This window comes from Sinohyriopsis cumingii, chromosome 2, assembly GCF_028554795.1.
Source record: "Sinohyriopsis cumingii isolate HCF-2022 chromosome 2, ASM2855479v2, whole genome shotgun sequence".
Lineage (NCBI taxonomy): Eukaryota > Metazoa > Mollusca > Bivalvia > Unionida > Unionidae > Sinohyriopsis > Sinohyriopsis cumingii.
The window spans coordinates 51,178,991-51,192,403 of record NC_142962.1 but is presented as its reverse complement, the minus strand read 5'-3'; the positions used below and the strand labels follow the sequence as shown (position 1 = coordinate 51,192,403).

The 13,413-nt window shown below is 32.8% G+C and overlaps 1 long non-coding RNA gene across 3 annotated transcripts; it reads right to left on the bottom strand.

Annotated features, from left to right (window-relative positions):
- Positions 1-430: 430 nt before the first annotated feature.
- LOC149804835 (uncharacterized) lies at positions 431-12,549 on the bottom strand. 3 transcript variants are annotated; one of them, XR_016416803.1, is made up of 7 exons: positions 12,302-12,549; positions 11,419-11,560; positions 10,566-10,696; positions 3,560-3,644; positions 2,470-2,555; positions 1,971-2,048; positions 431-924 (listed from the first exon to the last, which is right to left on the bottom strand). It is a non-coding gene; the product is annotated as an uncharacterized LOC149804835 (long non-coding RNA). The 3 variants fall into 3 exon arrangements; XR_016416802.1 differs by lacking the exon at positions 2,470-2,555; XR_016416804.1 differs by lacking the exons at positions 2,470-2,555; positions 3,560-3,644.
- Positions 12,550-13,413: the final 864 nt, after the last annotated feature.

The window sequence follows — 13,413 nt, the reverse complement described above, 5'->3', positions numbered from 1 at the left end:
TAAAATTGACTATTATTACAATAAATGGTTATAATGTTACAAGTTACTACCACAAAAAATACATTATTCTAAAACCTCTGAGAAACACTTTTGGGGGAATTATGTATTGAATTAAAATTTTATATTGCTGACAAAAGCATAATAAAAATCACCATGCCCTTTAATAGCAGACACTAGGAGAGAGGTAAATTCTGTGTGATTCTCACAGAAACATTTCTTTCTGAATCAGAGAAGCAAAGAAGCTTAACTTTACTGAATGTCTGGCTTAAGGTGAACAAAAAAATTAAAAAAATGGTAACAGAAAGCAGGATGTTGTTCCATTACAGAATTTTTTTCTCATCTTTCAGCTAATGCACAATAACAATTAATCATGTTATTTTCAATAGTGTGAGCAAGTGAGACAAAAGCACAACAGAGACTTAACTTTCTCAAAATGAAACATTTATTGAAGAATGATAGTTGATGTCTCAAAACATTTAAAATGGTGTACAATCTGCTGTAATCATGTCCAATATTATCTCATTAGAAGCTTATGAGCTTAAGCTTGTCATTAAATACACAATGGGTAGTCATCACTCCAAAGGATCATTTGGCTTCTATCGTCAATTATGCTGCAAATAACCAACAGAATAACCACCGATGCTCCAACGAGACTGTCATGCTGGCAACATTTAAGATGTAACAATGTGATGCTGCTTTGTTTTGATCTCATTATATATTAATGCTCAAATGAATTAAATTGTAGTATTTTTTACACATGTCAATCAGCGAGGACTGCAAAACTTATTTCAGGTGAACATCTGTATGAAATCATGTATGATGCTCTTTTCTGTCCATATTGTGCACAATTATTTCCTTCTTGGAAACTGGTTACTGCAGCACTGTTCACTTGTCAAAGTATCTAGGATCTTCTCAAAAGAGGTTCTGAAAAAAGTGAGAAATAATTCATGTGATAATTCTGTAATTTGTTCCATCTCATGTGGATTTTACTACAGAATAAAACAGACACACTAACAGGGAAATGTCATCAACCACTATTATAAATGGATGACATCATTCCTACAAACAAACTTTTATTATGCTGAAATCTATTATGGGAAGTCCCTCAAAGCTAGATCTTATGCAAAGATCCCCGCCATTTTAAGTCACTTTAAAGATTATCCCTTTGAGTACTGATGGCCAAATCTGATGATTAATCAAATTCATTTGAAAAATTTATAAAGTACTTAATACACTTGTGCTTAATGTGAAATTTTTGTTGCACAGATGTTTGTGAGAGAGTTGCTTACCAATTTTTCTATGTGGAGTAAAAGTCGTGATATAAGGAGAGTGGATCAGCATAATGCCTTGATACTTTCTGATAAATGTATGAAAATATATTCAGTGATTTTTTAAAAGAAGTTGTTCAAAGTTTCATATGTTGAATTTAAGTATGTATACTTTTTGACAGATTTGGTGTTATCCTTAAAATTTTTAAACTCTGCATGGATGCAGTGTGCTATGTTTTGTTTTCATTTGTCTGGTTGTTTAGCAGATGAATGATGGACAGGTTTTTCCATTTTTACCAGATAAACATAGAAATACTTGATTTCCAAACTGTCATAAAAACTAAAATGAGCATAATTTTAACAAGTAGAACATTTTAGAGAATTTCGTGAGGGAAAATAAAATGAGGAAAATATTACATGCTAGAAATACACATACATGATATCAATTATTCACTTACTTTTTCTTGAAAATTAAGTTGATTTTAAAGCAACTCAAAAACTGTGATAATTTTACAATATTATGATTTAGCATAGGATTTCACATTAATATCTGGGTATAAAATATGCTGCTAATCATATATGCAAATGTCAGTATTTGCAAGCTAAAAGTGGTAATTTCATTCTCTTCTCTTCCATCTTTCTTATGTTTCATAACTTTATAAAGCACAATCAAATCTGGAGACCCATATGAGAAATACCTACACAATTTGGGTGACTTTAGCAAATTCACATGCTTTCACTGGTCAGAGCACAGATCACAAGATCCACTGGGCAATGGACCTAAAATTGACAAAGGAAACATACTAAATTAGATAGTATACCACTTTAACTGTCAAGTGGCCATCCATTTAATACATACACAAAAATCTGGCAAGCTTGCCCCCCCCCCCCCATACATGCTTTTTTACATCTCACCCCTGTGTACATATGCTTGATGCACACACACCCAGAATCCTAAAGAATGGCCTATATTTAATACTCAGAAATGATCAAGGATTAATAATATTAATGTGTTTAATAACACAGATATACCACCAATGTATAATCTCTTGCTGCACCAAAGAAATAAGCTGTGTAACTTTAAAAAGTTGATCTAGTGTCCAATAAAATTCAAATGCCGACTGAACACAAACAGGTTACGTATTAGACAAATTATTATTCAGGTTTCACCCCCACCACCCCCTTTCATATGTGTACATACATCATCAGTAGACACATCCACATCCACCCTCCATAATCATGTACTAAATGGACAGCCCCCAATAATACATTCTTTACTCACTCAGGCTGCAAAGATAAAACAAGAAGATTGTATCTTGCATACAGTGAAATACAATCAACACGTCTGAAGGATAAAATAAGTGTAACAAAATTGGGACAGCATGTATTTATTATGTTATAAAGAAGCATATAAAAGGTAAAAATTTCATATTTGCAATCTACTATTGCATACATTATATGAAAAAATATAATGCAAAAGGACAGCTTAATTACAAAATTTTTAGAAATATAATTTCTTTAAAAAATATTATATTGTTCATATTAAAGTCTTAGCTAGACAAAGTTTACATTTAAATAATCATAAGATGGAATAGAAATAACAAGAACAAAGAGATGTGTTTAATAAACATGATAGCCCCACTGAAAAACAGATACAATGTAATATTTGATGAACATTTTAAACATTTAAAACACTGCGATACTGGCAAGACAATCCAAAAATGTCATCTATGTATGCAAATCCAATTGTTAACCTTATTTTTACCTGTGGGGGTGGGGTGATTGTGCCAACAGGGATTATGTAACAAGCTGAGCGTAAAAATTGTATAAAACATTTATGAAACTTGCTGTAAGGAAGAAAAGACAAGTAATAAATTACTTTACAAACTGAAATAGAATTACTTTCATCGCTAGCAATGTAAAACTCAGTATATTTATATATACAGTTTGGTCAAGAATCGCTATATTGTATATAATTTTCATACAGTTTCAATTTCTACCCATGGATTAAGATGACATGTAGTTGCAGATGAAGAGATGGATGGCCAGACAAACTGATCCAGTACTTGATGATTATAATCAGACCAGATGATTAAAAAATTAACATAAATACCGAACATTTTGTTAATGTTTACAGCATCTGCCATATTCAGATCACTGTTCCCTGCTGACTGCTCTTTGTATCTTTGAGTAGGTACAGTATATCAACCAGATTCTATTGGCTTTTTATTCAGTCTTACATTTATTATCATGCCTATTTTAGCAACATAATTAGATCTATTTGCATTTACCATAATTGGTTAGTTATCTGCATCACTTTATTGACTTCATCTTTTCCTTATCATGGGAAGTTTCCAGTTTATTCAGTACAACAATCTGTAATAAGAAAGACAAAACATGATCTTTTGAAACAAGCTCACAGCTTTTACTAGCCGTGAAACCTATAATGAGATTATAATCGGTAAAATGAAATCAAAGCCAATAAAGATAAAAAAATTATTTCATACACTACCTTAAGACTTTTGTCAAGCTAAAATTGGAATAATCAAACTGTTTTGGTTTGAAAAACTTCAACAAAATTTATGGATATAAGACACTAGAACATTAAGGCTAATTTAACTGTCATGATTTCACTAAATTACTGTAAATAACAAATAATGCAAATAGGAAGATTTGTTTACAAACTATTCAGTTATATGCAAAACACTGCAAGACAAATTAATAGGTATTGATGCAAATACATGACATGCCTTGAAGACAGCAAGTTAGTTTTCCATAGAGAATGTTAGCAAACTTGTTCCACTACTCAATAATGGAACCCATATCACTTGCATGTGAACAACTGTACTTTGTCCAATATGTTTTTGCAGAGTTTTGCATTATAAACACTTCGCATCAACATAGCCAGAAGGGTGTGTGTGTGTGTGTGTGTCTGGCGTGCATCCACTCCCGCTTAAAAAGAAACATACACACACAAATGTACAGTCACTTGTCACTTTAAATTTGACCATCATTTTATTCTTGCACATGTTTATTAGGTAGTATGCACACTTGGAGTGAATAGACACACACAGTTTAGCTTTGGTGCCCTTGCAAAGAAGTTGAGGCCTGAAGGAAATTTTGGAACAATCCCATTTCTGCACCACTGGACCTGATCCAGCCTGGCATAATCATATTGTTTACAGCAATGGGAGATATTTTAGACTCTGACATTGTTCAGATGAATTTCTTAATAATCTGTTTGGCAAAGTTATCTCCTATTCATTTTGAGAATTGCATTATTGTACAGGTTTAAAAATCAACAAGCTTGCAATAATGTCATGATGAATGCCAACACTGTAGTATCAGATGAATCAAAGTCATTGTTGTTGCTGTTGTGGGGTTTAATGCCATTTTTCAGCACACAATAGGTTATACATAGTATCCAGTATAACTGGTGAAGAAGAACCTGACAAGAACCACCGACCCATGGGAAGCTACTGGCAAGTTTTTTGGTCTTTACCTTTTTGGGGCTTAAAATTAAACAATCCAACTTTTTATAAATGGGAGTTAAAAATATCTGGTGTCGAGATTGTCAAACCACTCTATGACAAGATGAATTTAGAGTCAGTGCTGACCAAGTGTTGCATACTGGTTGGGCTTTCGGGGGGGGGGGGGGGGGTATTTTATGTATCTCTGGTCCCTAAAATTATCAATATATGGGGGACATTGCCTGTTTGAGATGGGAGGGTGTCACAGGCCTCCCTCAAAGTGCAACACTGCTGATAATTGCTTCTAATGTCAAGAACACTGCCCACTTTATTCATTAAAAGTTCATACATTCTACACTAAGTTTGTTTTCCATTTGTTTTTATCAAACTCGTACAAGTTTTCACTCTTTGGTACTAATAAATGTTTACAAGACGGTGAGTAGACTGGTCTAAATTTAATTACATTAACTGCTGTCAGAAGGGTAATATAATATATTCCATTAACAATCCTTCATATGACTGATTTCAGGTCATTAACGTTAATTTTTATATTTGTATCATAACTGGTAGAGTAAAACTTTATTTTAGTCAAATAAAAAATTTAGTATTTGCCTCACTGGGTGAATGTTGTATTTCGTTATTAATTGGAGATTTGTCAAACCAGGCTTTAAGTTCACCAATAAAATTATAAATTTCACACTACTACAAAAAACATAATGTGTAGGATATTATTGGCAAACAATAACTCTCAATAGAATGAAAAAAAAATGTATGCATCAAGCCGAAAGGGCTTGAAATGATGTCTTTGATTATCCTACATAAAAATAAGTGAACCATATTTTGTTGTTGTCAAGTTGATGTGTTTAATGGGTGAAAATGGCTTTTAAATATTTGAATTTATGCAAGATATGATTGTTTCAAGCCTAGTTTAAGTCACAACGAAGATGAATAAAGGTCAGATTAGTCAAAATATAGTTACATATTCTGGCATTTTTTGTTTCTTCAGAAATACAAAGATTCACTAGTAGCTAGGGAAATAAGTTCAAGTGATTGTAGCAAGTTATTATTTCAATAGGTGGAGACACAGAAATAGCAAGTCCCAATTTTTGTTCCTTCTGCAGGTATTATGGTTTGCCAGAACAAATATTACATCTTGTATTAGCCCACAGCATGAATGATTCATAACACAAATATCAATGAAAACAAGTAATGTCTGATATTAACTTGAGATGAAGCAAAAGATTCATTTTTCAAAACTGCCATTGTAAAGCCTCTGCTGAAGAAACCAACACTAGACCATAACAATTTAAGGTACTACCACCAGTTTGTAATCTCAAATTGATATAAAAATCTTAGAAGAGCTTGTTCTACCCCAGCTTGCATCTCATCTGAATTCAAATAGTCTTTTTAGTAATGTACTGCTTATCGTCCTTGCCACAGTACTGAAATTACTCTTCTAAAAGTAGTTAATGACATTCTATCTGCTTGGGATAGCAGAAAGATTACAGTCCTCACCCTCCTTGATTTGTCTGCAGCAATTGACACAACAGACCATGATATATTACTTCACTGTCTTCAGCATGTATTTGACATTCATGATACATCCTTACTGTGGTTCAAGTCCTACTTGGTCAACAGGACACAAATTGTATCTGCAAATGGAATACACTCCAGCCCAGTTGATCTATGTTGTGGTGTTCCACAGGGGTCTGTTCTTGGACCTGTTCTCTTCATTCTATACACTCAGCCGCTCTCAAGTGTCATAGATCATCATCCAGTGTCTCACCAATTTTATGTTGATGACACCCAAATATACAAATTTAGCCACCCAACTGAAGTTGATGCTATCATCCAAGGTGTAGAGAGGTGCATTTAAGTTGTGAAATCATGGATGACATGTAACAAGCTGCAGATGAATGATGATAAAACTGAGACCATTCTAATCACAACAAAAAGACTTTCTCATTCACATCCTTTACCTCAAACAAGTATCAGCAACACCAACATTAATTTCACACAATCAGTACGAAACCTAGGTGTTACTCTGGACAGTACTCTCACACTGCACCAACATGTCATGAACATATGCAAGGATGTATCTCTTGAGCTGATATGCATCAGCTCCATTCTCAAATATCTTTCAGCTGATGCCACTTGCGTGTTCATTAGTACTTTCAAGACTGGACTATTGTAAATCAATTCTGTCTGGTTCATCTCAGTATCTACTCCAGAAATTTCAAAACACAGCTGCTCGGATCATACTTAGAGTACCACGATCAGAGCACACCTCCCTGCTGCTCTGTACCCTACACTGGCTATCCATTCCATCCAGAATCAAACACAAAATTTGTTCTCTGTGCAACGTTTCACTGTCGGACTATAGTCCAACATACCAATCCGACCTCACCCATATGTGCACACCAGCAAGATACTTACGCTCCTCTTCTGACAATCATATACTCATTATTGCCACTATGAAAACAAAGTCATATGGACATCGTTCTTTTGCATACCAGGACCCAGCAACATGTTATGAATTGCCCACTGAACTCAGACACAAAGACACAGTGATCCCATTCAAGAGTGCTCTAAAAACTCACTTATTTCGACTGCAAGAACAAACTTAAAGACCTAATGTTTCCTACCTTAAATATTCTCAGCATGTTTGTTATGTTTTCTAATTTCATAGCATTTGTTTTGTAATCATATCATTATGTATGTTTTCTTATCTTATAGGTGTTGTCTGATGTTGTAAAGTGCTTAGAGCTTCTAAAGATTAGGTGCTATACAAAGTCCTCATTATTTCATTATTATTATTATTATATGCTACATGAGACTATAAGGCATTAAAATTTGGTTCTTCTTTTAAAACAGTATATCTTAATATACCTTCTTAATTCCAACCTAGTATATGACAAATATACTGTTATTAACTTCATTTTATTATAGAAAATGTTTATTAAAAATAAGGGAGTCCCAGATTCCTCCTTATCCTCTCTTGCAAAATGGTCCATATAATATGGAATGTGTTAAATGGCTGTTAAAACCCAATCAATATACAATTCAGTAAAAGCATACGACTTAAAATAAAAATCATACACCCATTATGAAGAAAAAGAGTCTTAACAATAAAGATAATAATACTCTGATATTCTTAACTCAAAATTATTTTTAAAATCTCATTAAAGGTTATGCCTCCTGTAACAATACAAAATTCCATAATCAATAAGTAAAAAAACCTCACGCAATGTTGACAGCTTTTTTAAAATTATAAGTCACGATGAAATCGCATATTCTTAATTCAAATTTGGGAAAATATTGTTTACTTCATCATAATGTAACTTCTATCTGAACAGGAAGCACAACAAGTTAGTGGGATCTCAAATAAAAATTAAAAGTCCTCATATCAAATCTGATAATACCAAAAAAATAAAATTATATTCTATATTCTCTACAATAAAACTAATCATTCATTATAGTCTATAGGTAAAAAAAAATTTGAGAATGCCAGTCTTTATACATAACGTATATTCAAGCAATGATGACATTTGCATTTGAAAATGTAGTAAAAACGATACCTTCACTATATCAATTTTATCACTGTTTGAAACAAAGTAACTGAAAAATGAAAAAAAAATAAGCTGTTTAACTGAAAATGACATGTTGCATACAAATTGTGGCATGTTTAAAGACTAAGTTACTCCACATAGTAAATATCTAATTATTCACAACAAATCTTTTAATGGTACATTGATTTTATAATTTTAGGGAAATTCATCTGTTAAAATTATAAATATTTAAAGGAACAAAGATAATTTTTCAAAATAACACATATTCCATTTTTTATGTAGCTCTCAGAATATGTGATTTTCCATTTCTGACAATGATTATGCTTAATATTTAATTACCAATTGATTAACTCCTTATTTTGGCCAGATAACTTGTGTTTTGAAACTCCTCTCTGAGAACCTTCCTTCCGTAGTATGATGTCTATAGAAGCATACAGACAGCCAATTGTTCTTTATGGTGGTTAAGTACAATTTCCTAGTGCTCAAAGGTATTATCTTTTATCTTTTTGATACTTCTGCTCCAAAACTGAATTTTTAACAAACTTAAGCTGTGCCAAAGTTTCACTTTCTCAAATTAGTACTTTACTGAATACTATGATTAGACTGCTCTGGCTGGCCTAAGTGGTTATAGCATCACCATGGACGTGGGAGGTCGCAGGTTAGAACTTCGGCTGAGTCATACCAAATTCTTGCAAAAATGGTACTAACAGCTGCCTCACTTGGCGCTCAACATTAAGATGTTATTTTTAGGACTGGCTGGCCTGGTGTCAGGTTAATGTGACTGGCTAGGACATTATGTTACATGTCTGCAGCATGATGCCCAATTGCTAGCCATCACTATAAACAGCCACACTGCAGGCATCATAGCAATATGACTTTTTTTTTTAAAGCTACATTAAAAATCCAAATCACACACACACACTACTGACAGATTTCTTATCTGTTCTTCAATGCTGTATTAGGGTTTTAGGTCCATAAATGCCATAGCTTGCTTGCTCCGACAGAGGTGTTTTGACCAAATAAATAACTGTACTTCTTATTATCATGTGTTAGTTTTATTTATTCAACAGATCTTAACCCTTAAAGGCTGTATAGTTTTGAAGCACATGATCCAGCAGGGCTAAATTGTTTGAGAAAAGAAATGAAAAGTGCACTCTAATTTTAAATTGTATGTAATTTAATTAGGTTTTGTATCATGTCTGCTTTACATTAAATTTTGATTTACTGCTCGCAGGGGTGGGGTGGGGGTGGGGGAGGTGGACTGGAAAAACTATTTTGTCCATTCAGAGTACATCGGACATGTATTTAACACCAATCAGTCACTGGTATCTCCATTAAAACTTTCCCAGCTCCAATAATCAGATATATTTCATAATAACAGAAATCACCGTCTTCATCAGTGTCAGCGGCCAGTATTTGAGGAACAAAAGAAAATGAACCAAGCAGGGAATTAGCCTTTTTGTTTTTTCTAGGTAGGCTGTATTTTTAACATGCACTTGTAAAACTTCCTTTTTACATGGCTTATACTATGACATAATGCTTACTACAGGGCACAATGTGCCAATAAAATCTAGTTTAAGAACCATATATGTCAAGTTGAAGAATCCAGATGTAAACAGTTGCCTACCTGAAAAAAGACTTATGTTGCAAAAAACACGACGATACCTCTACTGGTGTGACTTACCCAAAGCACTTTAAATAAAAATTGTTTACAGTGCAGAGTACATTTTCCTATGAGTGACTTTAAATTGTTGGAGTTCCTGTGCATCAATATTTGGGAAATTCATACAAATTTTGCGTGATTGATGCCCTGGAAGCATCTCTGTATCTGCTTTGTAATGAATCTAAAGATAAAAAACAACCACTGGATAATAAATTGTTTCCAAACTTAACAATTATCAATGGATGGGTAATGTGGGGTTTAAAAGATCTTAAAGTAACTTTTATGTTCTCAGAAATTTTCAAATATATTTTCAAATAATGAAAACAAAACATTGGTGGCTAAGCTAACAAAACCCTAAATCACAAAATTTCTATCATCACATCGGTTAAAAGTAGCATTGTGAATAATTGTAACCAAAATTAAAAAGAAATAATGGCCAAAATTGATAGGTTGGAAACAAATGGGCATTTAGTTTACTACTAGGTCAATGATTATGCAATCAACTTTTTACCCATGATAGCAACTAACTGATACATGTAAAATAAAATTCTAATGAGTCATTATCCATACAATAAAAAGAGTGGTCACGCTATACCTCCTACTACGGTTTGTGGTCATTGTGGTTTCAGCTCTGTATTCCTGTCTGGGTGTGGTATTTACCTATCTGCTGTGACACCAGGTGGTTTCTCTGACAGGTCGTCTCAAGCAAAATAGAGGTATACAGTGCTGAAAATACAAAAATAATTTAATTTTGCCACCAGAACAACTTCATACAAATTTGAGTCATACACTCTACTCTTACAGCATGGCTGGTTAATCTAAAGAGTACAACTTGTATCAATTTATTCCATGCTACTGCAGATTTATAGATAAGCAGTGAATTTTTATATTTTACACAATCAAACTGACTAATGTTTTGGAGACAAATTGTTCAATGCGTTGATAACACAGTATTTAGGCATATACTACTCTTGCTGTACGTACAGTATGTACTTCATTTTGGGAATGCTGAAATCAGATAAAGTTGAAGTATACTTAGCTAATTAAATGCATAAAAAATATATTAATACTTAAGAAAGTGCTTAGATAGCTTCATTTGATTCAAGATACTTCTCATCCTTTTAACCAATTTTGGCATTTCTGACTTCATTGCATTACTGCCAACTGAAATGTAGGCCAACGAACTTGAAAACATTTCTTATGTGAGAATTTGTATTAATTAGAAAAAAGACATCAGAGTTAGTAAAGTCTGATAAACTTTATTACTTTAATTTGTAGAAAAATGTGGAGACAGGCTGCCAAGAGTGTGAGATATTCCTGACAATTTGACTTCTTGTTCTGATGTTAGTCAACATTGGAACTCACTACACATACCGTTATTTAATCAGTAAAACCTAAATCCCCAAAACATAAATATCAGGGTTGATGTCTTACACTGTTATGATTACCTTAAGGCCATTTTTCATGCTACACAACAGTAAATATATCTGTGGAGGAAGAACCTGGAAAACCACTGGGAAAAACCACGGACCCATGGGAAGCTAGTGGCATGCTCTCTCAAAACGGAGCAGAACCTGAGACTAAATTTTCCTGTAAATATTAAATGTACTATATAATAATAAATAAATAATTTAAAGAGTAAATTGTAAGCAACAATAACCCTGACCTGCGCATTACATTATACAAATGACTGCCTGTAATGCTGCTGATTGGTTATGAACTACTAAAGTATTCTCACACCATACCCTTTGATTGTACCACCCTACTGATCTGAAAAACAGAAAGAATAAAATATATCAAAAACGCACAAAACTTAGCCATTGCATTCACTGATTTATGAATTCTAAACTGATTGCCTCCAGGTGGGTCTCCAACACTGCTGACTTTTTTTAATCAAAAGGGAGCTTCTTTAGCAACATGGTCGCCATTTTTGCTTGGGCCAGCTTGTTTTCAAGCACTGTTGTGATTGAAATTACTGTCTTTGAAACTCTGTAATTCCATAAATTTGGGATTTACATCTCTTTGAACACGTGTATACAAGAATTCCTTCTATTTATTTGTTCAAATTGTTCTTGAAATATTAGAACAAAACATTGCACATATTGGACGTAGATGGCACGGCTTCTACTTAGTCCTACAATGTAAGATATAGCACATGTTATTTTTGTTTTAGTGATATGATGCCCACAACATAAATATCAGTGTCGAGGTCTTACATGTAGGACGAGGCTACGACTGAAATAGACTATTATAAAAATCAGAAATGGAAGAGTGCTTACAAACAAACGGGAGGATATTCGAATACTATAATTATAATATAAATCTACCTACCTCGATGCATTTAAAGTCTCTTGTATAACAGTTTCGGCTTTAAAACAAAGCAGTCTAGGTGAATTACTAGGTCTACGAAAAATACTAAACATCTTGCCCGCCATGACTTTTGTACATTTTGTACTCTTCAGTACTAAAGATTCAGCATCCCGCAGCATTTCGCGAAACAACCAATGAGAGTGAATCTTACAATTATTTTACTGAATACTAGTATACTATTGGTTCCAACGATTTCGCATGTGAGCGATCTCCAAAGCGTCTATCTGCACAGTGAACGACGGAAAGAAAAGACAACCCGTCCAAAAAAAAAGAACAAATAAGATAAGATTTATTCAGTATAGATTACAAAACAATATAATATCTACCAATTAAATCTGAAAAGCAATATGATCATACATAATGACACAAAAAGTAAATAAATATTCATTCACATTTTCAGTTGTAAACCTTACTGATTAAATTATACCCAGCAGCAGGCATTACTAATAAATATATACAAACACTTTGCCCAGATATAAATTTTAGAGCTAACACACATTAATATATATATATATATATATATATATATATATATATATATATATATATATATATATATATATATATATATATATATATATATATATATATATATATATATTAGCAAATTGCCTGTTTTATCGAATTTGTAATGTTGTTTCCTACGGAGAAAAAAAAACCTGAGAGTGTTAAACAGCTTTAAAATAAAATGCAAAAACATTTCATACCAAAAGTTAATAAAATGGTCAAATTTTGCTCACAATTATCAATTACTTTATTAGCCATGGTTACATAGTTTTCCAGTCTTTTATTTCAATAAGCAACATGATTATAATAGGTGAGGTTTAATAGACACAAAGTGATCTGTATATACTGCATAATTTGCAACCAAAAGTAAGAAATGTATAGCTTCAAATGTGTATTACCTATTAAAAAACATCATCTCTTCGAATAATTAGAAAATTTGGGTCATAAGTTGGGATTCATTCCAAAAGTAAATCCTCAAAATATTAACACTCTAAACAATCATGAATTGAATGTTCAACAGTTTATATTCCATTTTAACAAAAGATTCATCTATTATTATCAATCAA